The following is a 22335-nucleotide window of genomic DNA, read 5'->3' as shown; positions in this document are numbered from 1 at the left end:
TAAATCATAAATGTAAACTGTTAAATCAGGTATATTTCTGAAAGTCTTATTATAATTTTCCAGTACCGGTAAACCCTTTAAAACAGTTCATGCATTTTTCCCATTTAAAATAACACTATTTTACATGTAACATGATTATTTCAAATGCAAAATATGACACTTTTATCAGCCAACCTTAATTTGTAAATTTTCAAATGTTGTCATTAGGAATGACATTTTAAGCTACATGTCACTTTAATGTGATTAACGGTCATCTGCAAAAATGTATCCACATTTGTAAATTAACTGTAATAACACATGTACAGTACAGCTTTTATTCACTGAAATGCAAGATACATAGCCTACAGGTGTATTCAGATGTGTATATTAGCTTATACAAATGACAAGTCTTATTTAACCTCAAATATCACAAGAGCGGAATAGAGGTTAGCCAGTTGTGGTGTTTACAACATCATATTGCCAACAAAATCTATGACTAATATTCATTCATTATAATGTTTTCTAAAACTATTACATACCCTGCACTTTTCAACCAACAAATCTAAAAGTTATTATAAGAACAGTCATTTTAAATCATTCGTAAAAAGAACACTACAAAAAAAAACCTGTTGTAAATATGAAGTGCTTTGAGTCCTTGAATTTATTTTAACATGTTTGGAGTTAATCCTAATAATATACATATTGAATTTCCTTAAATATTATAAAAAATATTATTGACCAATAGGAAATAAGCATATTTTTCAAGATATATTTAGAAGATCAGCAAAGTATAGCTAAACAAAAATAACTCATTTACCAAATATGTTGTTTTATGAAAACATTGGTGTCAGATAAGACAATATACTTGAATACAGTTTAATGATTAGGCAAATGTAAAAAGCAATTCAATTGAAAAAAAATATACCTCAGCAGAGGTTTTTCAATTTTAGTGCTACCTCCATACACGCTTTAATCACAAGAGGTATCATACAAAAGAAAACTATACAACACCTGGCAATGCAGAAAGCTGTGGTCAAAAACAAGGGTATTCCTGAAAGGTTATAGTCCTGTATTTGCTGCTTCTTCTTAAACATCTCTTACTGTGGTGAGTTAATTTCATCCCACTATGAGTTTTGCTTTGCTGATTGGCTGAAAGTCAGACATACCCCTTTCTTTGTTTGCTAATACAGTGAAGTATGGCTCACCAAGGGTATGACCTTTAAAGTACATATTCACGTTGAACATATTTTTTCTAATGTGCACTCTGTTAGCATTGTTGTCACATATTGTAGTTCTATCACAGAAAGAAATACTATTAAATATGCTTCTTAGTTAACGTGGTGTTTCCCTGAATGTATTTAATTGTAAATAGCATATGCAATTTGTTCTTCAGGAAACTTGCCACCTTGCAACAACTGGCGGGAATGCAGGCTTCCTGAAGAATGTAAATAGTTATAAACAGAGAAAGAACCTTATTTTCTACTTTTCAAGCATTCGTTTTCAATAATCCTTGAACACAGTTTGAATTATACTCTGCAATATCTATATATAAATAAAACTGAAATGTTTGCCAGTGGGTTTGTGCTTTTTCTGATTGGTTGCTGCACGCCCTGCTCTTGCTCTCATTGGCCTGACTGTGGGGCGGGGCTTGGCACTCATTGCTGACTACGGGGCGGGGCTTGGCTCTGATTGAGAGGGAGGGCCGGAGCGCACGTGAGCCAGCCTGCAGAAGTACTGCCACGTTCCCCCCCCCCCCGTGTCGCCGGGCCACCCGCTTCGCCAGCAGACGCCGCCAGCTATCGCCCCCCACGCGCCCGGCACCACCGCAGTCCCGCCGAGCCCCCCCCCCAACACCCCGGGGTAGCGGCCGTCCCGCCAGCTACCGCCCCCCCGCGGGCGCCCCCACTGCTGTGCCACCGGGCCCCCCGCATCACCGACAGCTACCGCCACCCCCCGCGGGCGGCCCCACTGCAGTACCACCGGGCCCACCGCATCATCGACAGCTACGACACGCCCTCCAGCACCGCCACCCCCCCCGCAGGACCGGCTTGCCCCCTGCAGTACCGCCACCGACCCCCCCCTGCAGCAATCTGCTGCCATCGGCTCACCGCCCCCCCCCCCCCCATCCCCAAGGTAAGAATGATTTTTATATGTATTGGGGGTTGGGGCCTTTTTATATGTATTGGGGGGAGTTGGGTTTTTGTTTATATGTCTGGGGTGGTTGGGATCTGTTTTATATGTATTGGGGGGTTGGGGTATTTTGTATATGTATTGGGGAGGTTGGGGTCATTTTTATATGTATTGGGGGGGTTGGATGGTTGTTTTATATGTATTGGGGGGTTAAGTAACAGTTGCGCGCTATAAAAAAGTGTTTTCGTGCTCCGTGTGCTATGGGTTGGGGGAGGGGGGCCCTGCTCCATTCATTTGTCCTGGGCCCAATGATGTCACATGACCCCATAGCATAAGTTCCCGTCGGGTTACCATGGCGACGCGTCGCTGACGATAAGGTTGGAGAAAGTTACAGAGGCCTCATGCGGCCCCCCTAGCGTTTCATTTATATGCCATGGGGGAGAGCGCAGGACCTCTGTAACCGCTGCGCCCCACCCCCCTCCGGAAATCTCGCGCCCCCCAGTTTACGCAAGCCTGGCTTAGAGAATACTCACGTAGCATTGTCTTTTCATGATGAAAATTCATGGTAAAACTCACATATAAAAGAAAGGGAAAATTATTATTGCAGCACAGAACAAGTGTTTATTTTCTGATAAAATAACCTTAGAGCCACTAATTCAAATGACACTTTTATTTACAGATTTCAAACACTTTCCCAAAAATCAGGAAAATGTGAATCTTACAGAAATTGTACACTTAGGTATTGCTTAAAGAGGAATAAAACGACAATGTTATTGGAAAAATTATGTGATAAAAATCTTCATAACTTTCCAGCCCAAGCTGAAATATTTAATAAAAGAAAACTGGCAGATAATGGGGGAGAATATTAATACAAATTTGACAAATTGAATCATTTTAATCTTCCGGCTCTTTGCCTCAATATATCAAGGTCTTTGCACCATATGCGTCACCATGACAAACTGGATCAGTGCATCAATCTTTTATCTTGTATAATTCACTAGATCTGAGGTCCCGTAAACTTCTCTAGGTAATGTTTAATGCAAATGCAAGCAGAAAATGCCTCACAATAAACTTCCATTCCCACTTTTGTTGATACATCTCCCCAAAATAATCCCTACTGCAGGTCACGAACAGTGATCTTTTGTCTCAATTTGATGTAGCCGGGACCCCCTAGCCCCTTACCTCCGGTGCGGGGAAGGAGGCTACGACTGCTCTGCCGAGGCGCGCAGTTTCCGGTACATGTGCAGTGACAATGTAGTGGCGGTTGCCATCTTATAGTAGCTCGGCAGGGGAACTACAGGTCCCAGCAGCCCCAGGGGCTGCTTATCACGTGACGCGCCACCGCCAATAGGGCCCCCCGGATCTCCTAAGGCAAGAGAGATACATTAGCCAGGCAGGTAATGATAGCACCACTGGCTCCTTGACGGGGAAAGGGGGCTACATTAGATTAATAAAAAAAACATAATGTTTATGTTTGTATTATTAGGTGAGCGGTTTGTCACTCTATTTATGTGCTACATTCGCGCCCGGGGTTGCCACCTCTCCGGGTTTCACCCGGAGACTCCGGGTTTGGCATCCCCTTCTCCGGGCTCCGGGTTTGTCCCTGAAATCTCCGGGTGGGCGGGTTGTTGCAGACAGGGCAGCACAGTAAGTGAGTTCGCATTGCTGCAGCACTCACAGATCCTCTGCATTTCTCACGGGACTATCTGTGTGCACTTCACAGCCTACTACATCCGGGTCACAGCCCTATGCTCTACTGCACATGCTCACAGGTAGGGGATCATGGGAGTTGTAGTTTTTATTAGACAAGCTCGATTGGCACATAAGCAACACAGTAACATTCCTAGAAACCCTGCTAGAGAACACACACCACCCCCATGTATCTTATCTCCTCTCTCCCTTCTCCCCCCTCTCCCTCCCCTCTCCCTTCTCCCCCCTCTCCCTCCCCTCTCCCTTATCCCCCCCCTCTCCCTTCTCCCCCCCTCTCCCTTCTCACCCCCCCTCTCCCTTCTCCCCCCCCCTCTCCCTTCTCCCCCCCTCCCTTCTCCCCCCCCCCTCTCCCTTCTCTCCCCCCCCCTCTCCCTTCTCTCCCCCCCTCTCCCTTCTCCCCCCCTCTCCCTTCTCCCCCCCTCTCCCTTCTCCCCCCCCCTCTCCCTTCTCCCCCCCTCTCCCTTCTCCCCCCCTCTCCCTTCTCCCCCCCCTCTCCCTTCTCCCCCCCTCTCCCTTCTCCCCCCCCTCTCCCTTCTCCCCCCCCTCTCCCTTCTCCCCCCCTCTCCCTTCTTCCCCCCCCCCTCTCCCTTTCCCCCCCCTCTCCCTTCTCCCCCCCCTCTCCCTTCTTCCCCCCCCCTCTCCCTTCTCCCCCCCCCCTCTCCCTTCCCCCCCCCCCTCTCCCTTCCCCCCCCCCTCTCCCTTCTCCCCCCCCTCTCCCTTCTCCCCCCCCTCTCCCTTCTCCCCCCCCTCTCCCTTCTCCCCCCCCTCTCCCTTCTACCCCCCTCTCCCTTCTCCCCCCCCTCTCCCTTCTCCCCCCCCTCTCCCTTCTCCCCCCTCTCTCTCTTCTCCCCTCTCTCTTCTCCTCCCCCTCTCTCTCCTCTCCCCCTCTCTCTCTTCTCCCTCTCTCTCTCTTCTCCCCCCTCTCTCTCTTCTCCCCCCTCTCTCTCCTCTCCCCCTCTCTCTCTTCTCCCTCTCTCTCTCTTCTCCCCCCTCTCTCTCTTCTCCCCCCTCTCTCTCTCTTCTCCTCCCGACTCTCTCTCTCTCTTCTCCTCCCCCTCTCTCTCCTCCTCCCCCCCTCTCTCTCTCTTCATCTCCCCCTCTCTCTCTTCTCCCCCTCTCTCTCTTCTCCCCCCTCTCTCTCTTCTCCCCCCTCTCTCTCTCTCCTCCCCCCTCTCTCTCTCTCTCTTCTCCTCCCCCCTCTCTCTCTCTCTCTTCTCCTCCTCCTCTCTCTCTCTCTCTCTCTCTCTCTCTCTCCTCTTCTCCTCCCTCTCTCTCTCTTCTCCTCCCTCTCTCTCTCTTCTCCTCCCTCTCTCTCTCTTCTCCTCCCTCTCTCTCTCTTCTCCTCCCTCTCTCTCTCTCTCTCTCTTCTCCTCCCTCTCTCTCTCTTCTCCTCCCTCTCTCTCTCTCTCTCTTCTCCTCCCCCCCCTCTCTCTCTCTCTTCTCCTCCCCCCTCTCTCTCTCTCTTCTCCTCCCCCCCTCTCTCTCTCTTCTCCCCCTCTCTCTTTACAGTAAAGCTGCTTCAGTTCCTCCCTTTTGATAGCAATGAGGTAACCTTGTCTTTGTTAAATTAACTCAAGTAAAGTTAACTGAGGTAAACATTGTAATAAATTAATATTGATCAGTGACGACTCTGTTTGCAACAATTGTCATCAGCGTTAGTTATAAATAATAGAAATGACGTAAGGTATAATTCCATATACCATTAACGCAGCAATAGTGCCAGCAATAGCATTTTCCCTCCATCTCCCCCTGCAACTACTCTCAATATGGCTGCGCGGCGTCAAATGGCGCTGCGTTGCCATGCCAACGGGAACGTCACGTGACGTAACAGCATCACGTGATGCTCGTTGCCATGACAATGAGACGCCACATGATGTCACGACGTCATGCGGTGCCACGTTGTCATGGTGACTTGACGCCGCGTGACGTTACATAGCATCCCGTTGTCATGGCAACACAGTGTCATTTAAAAAAAAAAAATCTCCGGGTTGACCGTCAGTCGAAGGTGGCAACCCTGGCTACATTAGATTAAAGAAGACATGCTGGCCCAGATTTACTAAGTGGCACTGTACCATAAGAAAACTTTCTAGCACCGAAAAACACCTAATGGCCAATTCTTAGTAACAAACTTCTCAAATTATATATACATTTATAAATTGGCAAGAAAAAGTTTGTGAACCCCTTAGGATTTTCACATATTTCAAACTTAAAATGTTATTAGATCTTAATCTAAGTCCTAACAATAGATAAAGATAACCTTATCAAACAAATGACACAAAACATGATACTTTGTCATCATTTATTTATCCACAAATGATTCAACATTCAATATTCATGTGTGAAAAAGTATTTGCACCTTTAGATTCAGTACTTGGTGGCAGCCCCTGGAGCAGCAATGACTTTCCCTAACATGGGTTTTGAGAAATTGTGGCCCATGAGAAATTGTGGCCCATTCCTCCTTAGAGAACTGCTTCAACTCAGTGACATATGAGGCTGTCTTTGCATGGACAGCTCGATTCAGGTCCTGCCAAAACCTTTTGATGGGGTTTAGGTCCAGACTTTGGCTAGGCCATTCTAAAACGTGGAATTTCTTCTTCTGCAGTCATTCTTTTATAGATTGGCTTGTATGTTTAGGATCATTGTCTTGCTTCATGACCCACTTTCATTTCAGCTTCAGCTCATGAACGGATGGCCTGACATTCACCTCTAAAATCTTGGCACAATTCAGAATTCATGGTTGTGTCAATGATGACAAGCTATCCAGATCCTGAGGCAGCAAAGGAGTCCGAAACCATCACACACCTACCACCATGCTTGACAATTAGGATGAGGTTCTGCTGTTCGAATGCAGTGTTCGGTTTTCGCCAAACATAACGTTTCTTATTGAGGTCAAAAAGGTCTACCTTTGACTCGTCTGTCCAGAGAACACTGTTCCACAAGTCTTGTGGATCATCTATGTGCATTTTAGAGAGCAGTAGTATCCTCATAGTTATCCTTTCATGAACACCATTCTTGTTCAGTCTTTTTCTGATAGTTGAGTCATGATCACTCACATTAGCCAAGGCGAGAGTGGCCTGCAGATCCTTTGTTACTCTGGGGCTCTTTGTGACTTTCTGGATGATTTGCCAATTTGTTCTTGGACAGGTTTTGGTAGGATGATCGCTCATGTGATCTTAAACTTTCTCCAATTGTAGACTACTGTCTGACAGTGGATTGGTGGAGACCCACATCCTTAAAAAATGGTTTTATAACCCTTTTTAAACTGATGAGCATTAATTGCTGCTTTTGTGAGGTCCTCGGAGATTTCGTTTGATCATGGTATGACTTGTTTCCACATACCTGTATGGTGAAGACCAAACTCAAAGTATCTGATCTTTCTATAGGGTGGGGCCTCTCAAACTCATCTAATTATTAAAATACCTGATTCTAATTATCCCCTTTAATTTAGATGATAAAACTAGGGTTTCTCTTACTTTTGCACATACCCAGACTCTTAATTACACATTGTTTGTGTCATTCATACATTATTTTGTTTCAAAAGACATGAATTGGTTAATATATACCCTATTGAATATTTAAGAAAAGACTGGTTTTGATTCAAGATAGTTATCAAGGAAAACCTATGGAATTTCTGCAATTATCATTGGGGTTCACAAACTTTTTCTCGCCACTATATATGGCTTTTTATGGATTCTAAAAAAAATGTTTATATTTTATTTTACAGATACATTTTGGTTATGAATTTGTACACTTACCATCTATATCTTCACTGCCTTAAACTGATTCTTTAGTAGTAGTAGCACAAATTAAGGTGCAATAGATTTTGGTAAATTTAATCTGAAGACTTCTGCTTTGAGAACTTGAAGTATGGAAGATGTGCTTTATATAAATGATGCGGATTTAAATACATAAAAAGGAAGTAGCACTAACCACTATCTAGATGTGAGATATTTAATGGAGTGCAATGTGGGTATGACAAGAGAAAAAGGAAGAATGGTGGAGCACTACAACAAATGTCCATAGAAAAATAAACAAATAGGAGAGTGCGTTTCCCATAAAAAATAATTATTTAATGGTCATGAGGACAAGAAAAGGGCAAAAAAGCCCCACCAACGTTTCACGCTTCTCAGAGCGCTTTGTCAAGGTATACACAACAAACTTTATTGACATATATAGAGACATTTTAAAATTAATGACCAATGAACATAAAACAAAAGCAACACACCCTCTCTAATTACTAATGATCTCCTGATGTGCGAGAGACCAAACTAAGTGTGCGGGCTCAGCAACCGATAGTCCCGCCCCTAGCAACCAATCCGGAGTCCAAACAGGTCTAGCAACAGCTCAGGCTAAGCACTTGCGCAGTGTCTGACTGTGAATAGATCTGTTGGGATAATGGAGGCTACTTACAGGGTGGGAGATCGGCGGCAACAGAACGCATTGTGTTGCACAACACTAGCAAAATACACACGCCAGCCCCACAAGCTCGCAAGCCGCGCAGCACCCGGTGGCAAGAGGGGATCGGCGAGGCGGGCCAACAACCGATGGTCCCGCCCCCAGCAACCAATCCGGAGCACTGGCATCCATAACAACCACTCTGCTTATACGCTTGCGCAGTACCTAGTAGAGGGCAGATATGTCAAGGCAATGGAGGCAACTCAAAGGGCGGGCAGTCTACACCCAATACCGGTTGTCTTCAATCAAGTATTTATCCTGGGGATCTTTCTACAAGTATTCTTTATTTATTCTATTATATTTTCTGTTATCGGTCTTTAGCACCATGCATTAACATTCTACAATGTGGGTATACAGTATATAAAAATATTGTGTATTTAACCTATAAAGTGAAATAAAGTCAATGACTCCCAATGCAGTTGAAAACGTTCTGTATCAGTGAAACTGGTATACTACTAATGTCCAGCTGCCAGAGTCCAAAGAGAGAGTTCCATGTCCCTCCGGAAAAAATTGAAGGCAAGAAGAGATGTCCTCTGGTGCGTAGACTCAATGATGTAATCCAATATGGAAAAAACAGAAGAAAAACACAGCACAGATATATTCTCATCCAATTATTTCAGAGGACAGTTCCATAGATTATGTTTGTGGGTTGCGCATCAAGCTATGCAAGTGGAGATTTACTCCTAGATTTCAAAAGTTGGTTTATCTTGACAAAATAGAAGAAAAAATAACATGGCATAATAAAGTTTAATAAAAAAAAAAAAAAAAGACTGGCATAAAACAGTATTGCACTCACAAACATTTCTTTCAATTGCACGTTTTTTAATAGCTTTCCAACATATGACGGTCTCCGTCCTCCCCTCTTCTGGTCCGCATACAATGGGAATCCGTGGGGTCCCAGTCAATAGGATTCCATCACTCCTTACTGCTCGCAGCGTCCGTCTACTTCAGATGGGCTTTACCGGGAGTTCCGTTGTAATCTCCCTCCCTTCGGGCTCGTGCACAGCCCAGACAGACAAAAATTGTCGGCGGTCCCCTCTGGAACATGCTCGCATCTATGTGCTAGTATCCACAGGAGCCACTAGCGAGCAGGCAAGTTTGGAAATCGCACGTCACTAAAAAACTACAGTGGTCTGCGAGGCATAATCCTGGATACTCCTGGAGGGAGAGGACATCGGGACTCCCAGTAAAGCCCATCTGAAGGAGACGGACGCTGTGAGCAGTAAGGAGTGATGGAAACCTATTGACTGGGACTCCATGGATTCCCATTGTATGCGGACCAGGAGAGGGGAGGACGAAGATCGTCATTTGCTGGAAAGCTATTCAAAAACGCCCAATTGCAACAAACGTTTGGGAGTGCAATACTGATTTATGCCAGTCTTTTTAATTAAACTTTATTATGCCATGTTATTTTTGTCCTTCTATTCTGTCATGATACAACAACCATTTGAAATCTAGGAGTACATCTCAACTTGTATAGCATGATGTGCAACCTACAAACAATCTATGTAAGTGTTCTCAGAAATAATTGGACCAAAATATATCTGTGCTCTGTAATACACTGCTGTGGTTTTCTCCTGTTTTTTCTTTATTGGATTACAGTACATCATTGAGTCTACGCGCCAGAGGACATCTATTCTTGTTGGATTTCAATGCATACAGTTGGTAGCCTGGAAGACTGTACACATTGTCAGTGATGGAAAAATTCTGGGCACCTAAAATTCCTCCCTTAGCGCCTGTGGTGTGCGCAGGGAGGATTTACCAGTCAATCCCCGCAAGCGGATCTTGCAGGTTGGGAGTCGCAGGTGATTGACAGGTAATGTCACTGCTGCACAGCTCAGTGAGGAAAGCAGGAGGCAGAGGCCGAGCATGGGTTAGGGGTGGATCGAATTGCCAGTCTGGGGGTGGAGCTAATCAGAGGGGTGGGGCAAGTCAGAGGCCTTCTGTGGCAGGGGGAGGGTGTGTACGAGTGTACGTGACACAGAGAATGTCTGTGAGACAGAGTGCCTGTGTGTGAGTGAGAGACAGACAGAGAATGAGAGATAGACAGAGAATAAGAGACATACAGACAGAGTGCCTGTGTGTATTTGTCAGTGTCACAGATGCACACTGACACAGAGCCACCGACAGAAGAGGGGTAGCCATAACTCCTCCGCCTCCCGTCTCCTCACTCTGCACCGAACAAATCACTGGTTCCGAAAAATTCTGTATGGCTCCTAAGTATTTTATATTTTTGTCCACCTCTGCAATGATATGCTGTGATATTCTTTCATTAAACCAACATGCATGTAGCTGCCAAATACAGTATGTGTAGGGCTGTTTATATGCTTACATGAGCAGAGTGCATAGTGGTTTCTAAATTTTGGTAGCACCAGGCTGAGGAAGATCTGGAACTTTATAAAGCAGAGATTCAGTTCAAATTGATTAGGCTGTATATATATATATATATATATATATATATATATATACAACAAATATCACTTGTGCACATTCACATGTTTTAGACAAGTCTGCAACCCTGCCTTTCATCATTATCACCCAGCATACAGTGCTTCCACTGCAGCAAGGGATTCTGGGAAATGTCATGCAAATGTCACCTTTTGCCTGAAATCCATTTTTACAGGAACCCTTATAAGCTAATGCTCGCCATTCACGCAGCTTTTAAGCACAGCGTGACGCCACGCCACATGACCCCGCAGCGTCATCTGATGCCGTGGAGATGCTTCCAGATGCCGGCTGAAGCAAGGTAAGTTGAGGTTCCAGAGGCCTCACGTGATGCCCCGGCATTTAATTTGAATGCCTTGGGGAAGAGTGCGGGGCCTCTGGACCCTCCCGCGCCCCCCCAGAAAAAATCTGCGCCCCCCCAGTGCCCAGGACACACTTGAAAACGAGAGGTAACTCTCAATGTATTACTTCCTGGTAAAATATTTTATAAATAAATAAATAAATAATAATGGTGAAAGACATGTTTTTGTCGCCTTTTTCACCCACCATAACTTAAACATGTATGGTGTTCTTATAATGAACCCAGCCACATGGAAGAGTGTCCCATAACTTAAATTGTATGTATGTATGTATTTATTACAAGTTGTCCAATTTGAGAAAAAAAAAGGTATATACTAAGACAATTAATGCATAATCGCAGCCATAGCTCTTTTGTGAATCTACGCACTGACACATTCTACCTGATGCAGACTATGGAGATAGGGATAGAGAAGATGAGGAGGCCCACACTGTACGCAGTGTGATAGGTAGAGTTGCCAGGTGTCCGGTTTTGAACCGGACAGCCTGGTATTTTGCTCCTGCGTCCGGTATAAAATGAAAGGTAATACAGGACATGTATATGTATTACCTCTCTCCAAACGCAGGGTGGTTGTAGGGGGCCCGGCGGCAGGTCACAGCAGTTGCCGCCGGCCCTGGCTCTCCCCTAGCTGCAGGCTTCTCCCTCACTGTCTGTCCCACGCCGTGGTGTCTGCTGCTGACGCACACCTAAACTCAGCTGGGCCAAGTTTCCGGTGCACGCCGGCGTGAGAGCGAGGCCGGGAGCACGTGACATCGGCATGACATCTCGGTGTGGGACAGACACTGAGGGAGAAGTCTGCAGCGGGGGAGAGCCAGGGCCGACGACAAATGCTGTGACCTGCCACCAGGCCCCCAGAGTCACCAGCCCCCCATCCTGCACTCTCACACCATCTTTTCCTCCCTCCCTCATCACTCGCCCCCACCTTCCGTCAATTACCCCTCTCACTCAATCCCCCCACAAAATACATACTAAAAAAAACCCACTCCCTAAATACACCCACCAATACATATTAAAAATATACTCACCCACTCCCCAATACATAAAAAGGTCACATGGGGTTGCTACGCGTGATTTTATTGGAGGAGAACAGACCAGGAAGAGAGAGGCTACAAACTCATGCTGACGGAGCGAGCGGTCCGGACCCTCTCACACTACTCCAGCGGCATCCACTTGTAGTCCTTCTCAGGACTTCTTTAATACATTTATTATACTAGTTCTCAGTGTGCTGTCTGTTTTTTCTTATCATTGTGCAGAGCCGGGGCCTGGCCAGAGGTTGTGCCTAACTTGCAGTGCCGGCCAGCCAGGCCCCCCGCAGCCACCAGGCCCAGGACACCTGTTGGCAGCCCTGAGGACAGACATGCACAAACATATACAAAGACATAATGAGGGCCCTGCTCGTGAGAATTTAAGTCTTAAATGTGATTATTGCTGGCAGAAAGTGTTGTAGATGCCTAAAGGCACGGAGGGAAAGGTTAAGGCGTGTTTAACTAGGGATGGACTATTGAATGGTGTTAGGTAACACCTGAGGCTGAAGGAGTAGACGTTAATGCTTAGGCTTGAAGCAAAGAAATCGGTGGCGGAGGTAGGTGTGGGAACACCCATAGAAGAGTAACAAGCAGCATCCTGAACACAGAAAGCACTGTCAAAACAAAGGCTTATAAACCAGATTTGAGACGTGTGTGTGTGTGTGTGGCAGAAAATAGTCTTAAATTGAGTCTGAAATATAACCACGTGAACAATTTGAAAGTGAATAAAGAGAGTGTATGGATATACCGCATCAGACCAAGGGGCTTGCAATTTTTAAATTTCTTGTAAATACCCAGCTGATGAACATGTGGGATTTAATGGAAGAGATCCAGCTAAAAATCGTTTAGACTGGTGAATTTCCAATTGTACAAATAAAGCCTTACATTAAATGTGAAATGTCATAATTTACCTATGATTATTGTAATAAAAATGGCCGGGAATATTAAATATTTTAATCAATCTGGTAACTCAGGGGTCAACGTTGGTTAGGAAATACAATAATTGTTTTTATGACAAGTCAAGACCCTACCTGTGTCTGTGCTGATCTACGAAGAAGGCTTCATTGGGGGCTATCACTGACGGCTCACTAAAGGTGAAATATGTACAGTTTAGGCTATATAAACGATAGTCAGATCGTGGGTTGTCACCCTCAAATAAATCCTTACATTCTTTAAATATCCCCTGTGCATCCCAGAGAGAGGTAATTAACAGATCGCCACTTAGTATGAGGGCTATATTAAATATAGGATATAATGGGATGACGAATAGAATGACGAATCATGGGAATAACGTTTAGATATTGGTAATCTTTGCAAGGAGACAGATGCAATAAGATCAAACACTTGATGTTTTGAAGGTGGCAAGGGACAGATATCCGTTTGTTGCTCAAATTTATGGGTAAGTCGGTCAAAATTAGTATTGTCACATTCAGCAAACACACCTGAATCTATTGATATAACTTGCATCTAAGTATTAGAGAAATTAAGTTATCAGTGTTTTTACATAATAATTATTCAGTCAGACTTTTAAATGTTGCAAAAGAGCTGATTTATGACAGGGGTGGGTTTATGTTGTTTCAATGGGGAAATAATAGTACATAAGTCTCACCAAGGTAATATGAAAAATCAGATTTCAACAGAGGTGTGTCTGGGATCAGACAAGTGAATTTTCATCTTTTTTACGCCAGTAACTTCTCTGGGAAGAACTTATAATGTGTGGTAATGAATAGGGATTTCTGCTATGTTTGTCCTTTTATTTTTTTAAAAAACTGGTCTGCAACGGTATGTTTTTGTAATCTTTTTCTGTATCCTAAGCACTTTAATTTTTATAAATATTAAAATAAAACTTAAATAATGCGTTGGGCTCTGAATTAACTGTTTGCACGCTTTGTATAGAGTAAAGTAAATTGTTAGACACATTTTGCTACAACAGATTTTTGTGTTAAGTGCATAGTTTTTCTTTAATAGAGACCTTAGACACTGCAAATTTCATATTTAATATTTTTTGGGTGCTGGGAGAGGATAGATATGATTGCAATCGAGTAATGGGTAAATATTAACTAATTGAAAGTACCTTGCGCAGGGGAAAGGTGAGTTTGCTATAGTAGCCATGTATATTAACCCTGGCTGCATCTATAAGTCACGTGCTGTCGTGTATTGTTCGTGACAGATGGTATATTGGGGAAGATATTACTCATTTGATGGACCATTGCAGAATGTGAAAAGTGAGTCAGCTAGGTAGCTGTGTAAACCCTTGTCCCATATGAAGATCACGTGATCACAGGTGTGCCGTATTTGACAATCATAATTACAAAATCCAATAAGGAATAAAAAGACACTGCTTTACTTAAAAAAAAAAAAGTTAAACGTTACTGATACATTATGGCACTTGAAACTACTGTTACAGGTCATGTGGCATGCCGCAAGCGCTACGTTCCGTAAAAGACAAACCATTACATTTAATATTCAAGGACTCCATTTCCACAGACTCTGTACCACAAGATAGGCATAAATCAGGCGTGGTGCCTATATTTGAAAAGAGAGCTAGATCACAACCAGGGAATTACAGACCTGAAAGCCTGACATCAAGTAGCTTCCCCACTATTGAAGGTTTAGTACCGGATAATATTCAAGAATACCTAATGGATAACAAACTTATTAGTAATAGTCAACATGGATTTATAAAGGCTAGGTTATGTCAAATTAACCTTATTAGTTTCTTTGATGAGGTAAGTTGGAAATTAGACCAGGAAAAATTAGGTGCATTGTTGATGGAGAAGGATTTAGGAGTGCTTGTAGACAGCAAGCTTAGCAATAGTGCCCAATGTCATGCAGTAGCTGCAAAGGTAAACAAGATCTTTACTTGCATTAAATGGGAAATGGATGGAAGGGAAGTAAACATAATTATGCCACTTTATAAAACATTAGAAAGACCACACCTTGAATATGGAAAAAAGTTTGGAGCACCACTCCATAAAAAATTCATTCTAGAATTAGAAAAAGATTTCACCAGCAACAAAGGAAAGATTTATTTACAGCAAGGGACGTTAAAAGGTGGAATTCATTACCCACATGATAATGAATTCTGTAATGGCAGATGCAATAGATATCTTCACAAAAAGGTTGGACATCTTTTGAGAAATGAAAGGTATACAGGGATATACAAAATAAGTAAACATGGAAATGATGGTGATCCAGGGAGAATTCTGACTGCCATTATTGGAGTCAGGAAGGAATTTAATTTGTCCCTTATGACAGGTGTGCGTTGACGTTTTTGTCTGCGCCCCCCTGCCTGCTCTCTCCCCCACCCCCACCTCTCTCCCCCCCCCCCCACCTTACCTTTTCTCCGGCGTTTACTGACATTGCGTTGCCAGAAGCTACGCGATCAAACACATTGAGGTCTATGCTCACATATACGTGAGCGTCAGCACGGCTGTTTTTTCGCGACACAAAAAAAAATTTTGTCTGTCTCGCGACGGCCATGTCACGTGATTGGTTCGCCCAATGAGGGTGAAACCGGCTCTGTGACGTTATCGGCCACGCCTCCCAGTCGTGAGGATCTGTAGTCCACCGATCGCTTGACTGACAGACGCGTCCCTGCGCCATAGATTCGGCCTTACAGAGGCCTTGCACGCTCCACCAGCATTTAATTTAAATGTGGGGAAGAGTGCGGGCCGCTTTAAGCTCCCCCTCCAGTTTGCATACCCCTGCCTTATGAGACAGATGATATTTCACTGGGGTTTTTTGTTAGCTTTCCTTGTGATCAAAATACTGTAAATACAAATATAGGATAAAGTATCTGTAGTCTAAATTTAGCATAGGTTGAACTTGATGGACATATGCCTTTTTTCAACCTCATCTACTATGTGGACAAGCAAACTCCCTGATGTGTTAGGCCTCGTTCAGGGTGCTGGCTTCGGAGGGAGGGTGTGCTTACGTGCGAGCTGCCGTCCGAAACAATGTATTCAAAGTGAGTTGTGGTTGTCAGGGTAGAAGCTGCCCTGTCTCCGAAGTACAGAGTTGACGCTGGCTACAGTTTCAATAAACAACCCAACTTGTTTATTCAAGCTGCAGCAGACTCTGGTACCTTGGCAGCCAATGAAATCATTCTTAAGAATGATTTCAAGACTGCAACTTCGATCCCTAACCTCAGGTCTGTAGCCCCGCCACCTCCCCGCTTCCTCAACTCTTCAAAAAGTCTGCTGGGGATGTTGTGCACACATCGCCCAGCAGACTGCCGCTCGCACACGCGAACGCCCTCCCTCCAACTCCTGACTCTGGCACCCTGAACGAATATTGCTTTGTTTTAAACTAAAAGAAAAAAAAATGTTTTACAGTTCTAGCTATAACCTCAATTTGTATGTAATATTTTACAATGATCTAAACAAACAACAACAATTTGATCCTGGCAATTCATGTTCATGCAATATGATTTCTGTTTCTGATTATCTTACATAAGGATATGATTAACCAGGCAAAGCTGAGACACACTATCCTCTAATCACTACATCCATTACAGCAGCACAAACAGATAGTGCATGGTTCTCCTATAGTTTAACCTCAGCACAGGAGTTGGGATGACACCATATGGTCACATATTTCTTTGCAGATTAAAAAGGGAGGACTTTTTCCCTTGATCAGTGTTTCCCTCTAAACAATTATATTATATAGCATTGGTGTGACAAATATACAAGAATCACAATCAATGGTCTCACAATACAATACCAGAAATGAACAGATATACAAAGATAAAGTACCCCCCATCCCCACAATCGTAAAAGAGATACTGAGCAATTACAATATGAAGTGTTTGTTTTCTGTTCCGCAGTAGGGAAAAAGATCATATGATTTACCAATACAAATCATTTGGTATCAACAGAAAAATAAATGATTTCATAACTCGGGGGAAAAAAAATGCATCGTATGGTTGTTATATATGCAAAATATTTGAAAACTGCCTCATAACAAGTGCGGCGTCTCCAGAAGACATGAGCATTCTGTGCGCACATTACGTCACAATGCCACAGCTATTCTTCTCCACTCATCGCAGAACAGAAAGGCTCCGCCCCGGAGATCTGGGGCAGCAACAACACACAAACCCCACAGTCCGATAAGCCCCTGCACTACTCACTCATACTGCAAGCTGCACCTTCACTCACATACTCATTCAAAAGGACTTCGCTCTAACTAGGAGGTAATACTGGCAAACTGTAAAGTATTGCTATGAGTATGTTTTATTTCTACAGTGTAACATGTCTGACGCCAACGTGATGCATTCTGTTTTATAAAACGTACAGACAGAACTGTATCAGACATTTGTTCACAATGTATACATGAAATGCTAAAATAAATTACCTGTTCAATGGAGGGGGCTTGTTTCTTGTTGACGTCTGGGTTTTTTTTTCCCTTTACACTGAATGGGAGTATTTAAATGTTTCATTGACGTTTCAGATGTTTTAGTAGGAGGAGTAAGCTGAAAGAATGCGTCTGTAGAGAAAAGGGAGGGGTGGTGAGTATCTGGGCGGTTTGTACTGGTCCTGCTGATGCTGGCTTTCTCTTGTGCTCCCACGAGCACTCTGCAATGCCTTTGGGCAACCCAACCCAAACATTTCCGTGGTTGGCAGTTTGCTGTAAGTAGAGTAGTGCCAACTTGAGAGCAACATCAAGAAGACAAACTGCAGTTTTGTTCCAATGCAAGTTTATGCAGCCCAGAAACGAATTAATTCTAGCGATGTGTTACTTTTTTAAGTATTGCAATTTAAAGCAGCAGGACCAATGTTGAAATCCCAACACTTGCAGTAATGCTGAACATAAGTTTACTCTTTCACTGACCCAAAGACGAAAAGAGACTAAAATGTACTGCCCGTTAGCTACAGCTGCTGCCTCAACCACACCCCATACTGAATATTCAGTAATGTGCAGGACCCTGCGCACCAACGAGCCTGAAATGTCGCTACAAGTGACATTGTGTACTAGATGCTTTTGATGACAAGCACATAAAATCAGTGAAGCAGACCTAGTAAGAGTCTGTGTATTAAAGATACGTTTAATAATAGAGGAAAGTGGTAAGCACAGCCAAACAACAGAAAAGTAGTATAGATCTAGAGTCTAGACAAAGTGCATGGTATAAAAAGCATAGAGCAATAGATCAAAATATGGAAAAACATACTAGCACACAGGGACAAATTATATGAAGTAGCATGCACATTTATCAATGGTTGGACCGAAATATCGATACATTTGTATTTCACCTAATATTTAAAAGAAAAATGTAAACCTTGGCTGGCGTTTTCCCCAATTTTTTTTAAGGTAAATTCAGCTACATTTTCTTAAAAGAAAACAATTGTGGGAGGGTTATAGTTAATGTATGTGCCCAGTATCCTTATACCATTTTTTGGTTTATAGTGGGGGTTAAAATACATTTTCTTTTTATATCTTCACATGTAAGTTTTTTTTAAACAAACTATTCATGTGTGTAAAGTGAAAAAAGAGCCATTAGCACACACAAAAATGTACATTATGTACAGAACAAGCTCTCGAGAGGTGATGCAGTTAAAAAAAAAGTAATGTGTCCTTTTTTCAAAGTCATTGATATCAGGTTACCTCATATGACTGCACATTTATAACATTTGGCCAATCTGAAGCTTGCTGTCAGATACATATTAAATAATGGAACTAGGCCAGAATAGTATGTCGTGATTACTGAATAGGTTTAACAATTCAAGAGAATTGAAGTAATTGCATTGTTAGCGGTGCACTACTCACTAGGTTGAACATTAAGGCATTAGCACAGATGCATGCTATTGGTGATAAGTTAGAGAAGACAATGCTTGAGACATTGTTGCTGATGGGTTATCTATTCATGTTGTGCTACAGTAATTATATTTTGTCTGTCAATCTAATTTCTACTGCTGGGATTAGCCACCACATATTTTGTGGATAGGAGCATGCCTCTATCAGCAGCATGGTTATAGCAAGCATATGGGTAAAGAATTAATGAACTAATGTTAATAGCAATCCATGAGGGACAGCAGGGTTCAGAACAGGTGACTGCATTAGTGTGAGAAGGTGAAATGGGTTTGTTATTCATCAACTGCTTGTAAAGTGGACTAAACATGCTGGACAAACAGGATTAACCCAAAGAGAGCTTTTAATTCGTATCATACAGAAAATATTTCAGCATACACTCACTCATTCAAAGACCTCTAAATAGATGCAGCTCTATCATTGTATTGTATTGTATGTCTTTATTTGTAAAGCGCCATTAATGTACATAGCACTTCACAGTAGTAATACATGTGGTAATCATATAAATAATATACATAACAGGTCATGGGAATAAGTGCTTCAGACAAACGTAACATTTAGGAAGAGGAGTCCCTGCTCCGAGGAGCTTACAATCTAATTGGTATCATAGAGTAAATGGTTGAAAATAGGAATGTGACTTTGTATAAGCGTACTTACCATTTACAGCTCTAAAAAAACCTATTAATGGTATGCATTATGTATTTGCAGCATGTATCACCACATACACCACTACACAGGAGATGATCATATATTTTTTGGATGATTCTTGCTGTAAACTTTTATATATAAGGGAAAAAGGGGGACGATAGACAGCACTCTGATGATGTTAAATTAATGCAATTGCAGGGTGCACGGAACCAAAGGGGACCCTTATTCCCCTGTATAATACTAACAAATCTAAGTAAGTACCAGCACTCACTGTCTAATGGCTAAATGATTTCATCATTTAGCCATTAGACAGTGAGTGCTGGTACTTACGTAGATTTTTTAAACTTTTATATATGTTCAACACATATTATGTGCCTCATTTTGTCCAGCTTGCTGACATACAATATTTACATTATTATTGAAACATATGCTGTTTGTACTGAACTCCAGTAGAACAATTTGTTTGTGATCATTTTTTCTACAGAAATGTGGCATTGAGTTAAAAAAAAAATTGCTAAAGAAGAAAAGCGAAGGGAGGTTAACATTTTGGACTATGTATTCAACTTGCGCTGAAATATACCTGTGCCAGGCAGTGTCGATGCATTAATCATAGTTGCACCATTTTGGGGTTTGTCTGCATCTGCCTGCGAGATGAGGGATTTATGGAGCAAGTGAGAGGCGTTAGGGTGGTGTTACATTTGCATATTGACGCAGGTCTATGTATTAAGAAATGTGCGTCTTGCGTTACTTTTCTTGACTGTTCTGCGTGGTTTTCTTCATCACTTTAAATGTGGCATAAGTCTTTTTTTTTTTTCTTCATAGCACAGAATAAATCAAATTCTAAAATGGTAAAACTACACTTCATATATATGTTGTGGGAAAAAATTGATGCAACTGTATTGGCGCCCATGTACCTCTTGATCAATTACTAGCTGAAAGTAACCAGCGTTGCTCAGGAATTCTAAATATCCAAAAATACTGAGATTTATAAATACATAATTTTTATTTTTTTAGTTTCTTAATGAAATTTTTTTTATTATTATTATTTGAATGCTGTTGGCTAAACTACTGTATATTTTTGTTTTTTCCAGTTCCCTCTCTCGAGTATCCAACATAAAGTTGTCCATGTGCAAAACATGGATTTTCTAACCTACTACTACTTTAAGTTACTGTCCTTGAGATGTATTAATGGACATTGCAAAGGCAAGCTTGACTGGAAACTGAAGTCGTGTGAATTAAAACGGAATGTCGGTAGGGATGAGTGGGATTCTTGGTATTAATGTCTTCTCCTTTAAAGCAGCAGTCCAAGCTGCCGGTTTTATTTATTTAAATTGTTTCCTTTTAATATGTGCATCAATACAATCCACACAATGATAAGTAGTTAGCTAAGTTGCCAATCAATCCATCCTCCTGTGATCGATCAGCGAAGATTCAGCCTGGGGTTTCATTAAATGGCTGTCAATGCAGCAGAAGAGGACCTAAGATGCAAAGTTCTGTGGGGAAGATCATGTGACCAGGAAGTCACCAGATACAATTACTAGAGAGAGGGCAGGGTTGAAAAAGGGGTGTGCCAGAGCCTGTTTCAGAGGAGGAAAGGGATGTTACTTTGTTAATGGTTGCTATAGAAACAAAAATGCTTGTGTCGATTGACTTGTATGTTATAGCTTCTCCAGCCAATTTTTGTTGGAAATGTATGTTGATTTCATTGACATAATTGTTTTTTGGAGCAAGAATTGCACGTTCGCTAAGCCATTTGTATTTTTAAAAATTAATTGGTATGTTTGGAAAAATGTTGTCTTTAAAAAAAAAAAAAAATATCTATCTCATGTACGGTGTTGCAAAAGTTTTCTGTAAAACTGATGAGTCCAGTGAGTCGATCAACTGGAAGTTTTCCTTCGGCAAGATGAAGTACCCGTTGAGCGAATCTACCAACAGAATCATCACTTTGTAAATACACTTGCATGTTTGTTGTATGCTTTAGTTTGGTAACATTTCACCAGAGATATTAAATTATTTTTAAACATGCTTTTAGCTCATCGGCTATAGTTCTCTTTGGTACAGTTTAGCGAAGATCCCCTGCTAACACCAGAAAAACTCTACCCATTATAGTTTCATTGCGTCTGAGGTCCTGGAGTTTTTGATGGAGAGCCTCTAATGTGTGCTTGTGGGACATTGTACTCTCGTCCCAAACAATGATCTTGCACTCTTGAAGAACTTTGACTGCTTCTGTATTTTTGCTAATGTTGCAAATTGGATTTTTGCAGTCACCAAGACTAAGTAGTAGCTTGAGGGTTGTGTGATGGGATCATGTCATTTGTGATTTCATAGTTGCATAAATACAGTAGTTACATATTAGATGAGGTTAAAAAAAGACATACGTCCATCAAGTTTAACCTATGCTACATTTTGATGACCAATACTTTATCCTATATTTATACTTACCGTATATTGATCCAGAGGAAAGCAAACAAAAAACCCCAGTGAAATATCATCTAATGATATAATTTCATAAGGGGAAAAAATTAATTCCTTCCTGACTCCAAATATTGGCAATCTCCTAGATCAAAATCCTTCCCATGTTGACTTATTTGGTACATCCCTGTATACCCTTTTATTTTTTTCCCCTAAAAAGATGTCCAAACTTTTTTTGAAGATATCTATTGTATCTGCCATCACAGTCTCCATAGTTAATTAATTCCACATTTTAACTGCCCTTACTGTAAATAACTATTTCCTTTGTTGCTGTTGATATCTCCTTTCCTTAAGAGATGATCTTGT

At 42.3% G+C, this 22335-nt stretch overlaps 1 protein-coding gene and 1 long non-coding RNA gene across 4 annotated transcripts in view; one reads left to right on the top strand and one right to left on the bottom strand.

Moving 5' to 3' along the window:
* Positions 1-17748, bottom strand: part of SLC16A7 (solute carrier family 16 member 7) — a 92316-nt gene extending 74568 nt beyond the window's left edge. The window contains exon 1 of one of the 3 annotated variants that reach the window (XM_075600147.1): positions 17458-17748. The gene's annotated coding sequence lies outside the window, so the exon portion shown is untranslated. Of the gene's footprint in view, positions 1-990; positions 1672-17457 lie in introns of those variants that run through there. The other 2 variants (XM_075600148.1, XM_075600149.1) reach the window with 2 other exon arrangements.
* Positions 17083-21680, top strand: LOC142495123 (uncharacterized). The gene is made up of 3 exons (XR_012801664.1): positions 17083-17296; positions 17554-17611; positions 20649-21680. It is a non-coding gene; the product is annotated as an uncharacterized LOC142495123 (long non-coding RNA).
* Positions 21681-22335: the final 655 nt, after the last annotated feature.

This window comes from Ascaphus truei, chromosome 5 (assembly GCF_040206685.1).
Source record: "Ascaphus truei isolate aAscTru1 chromosome 5, aAscTru1.hap1, whole genome shotgun sequence".
Lineage (NCBI taxonomy): Eukaryota > Metazoa > Chordata > Amphibia > Anura > Ascaphidae > Ascaphus > Ascaphus truei.
This window is presented reverse-complemented; position numbering and strand designations above follow the sequence as displayed.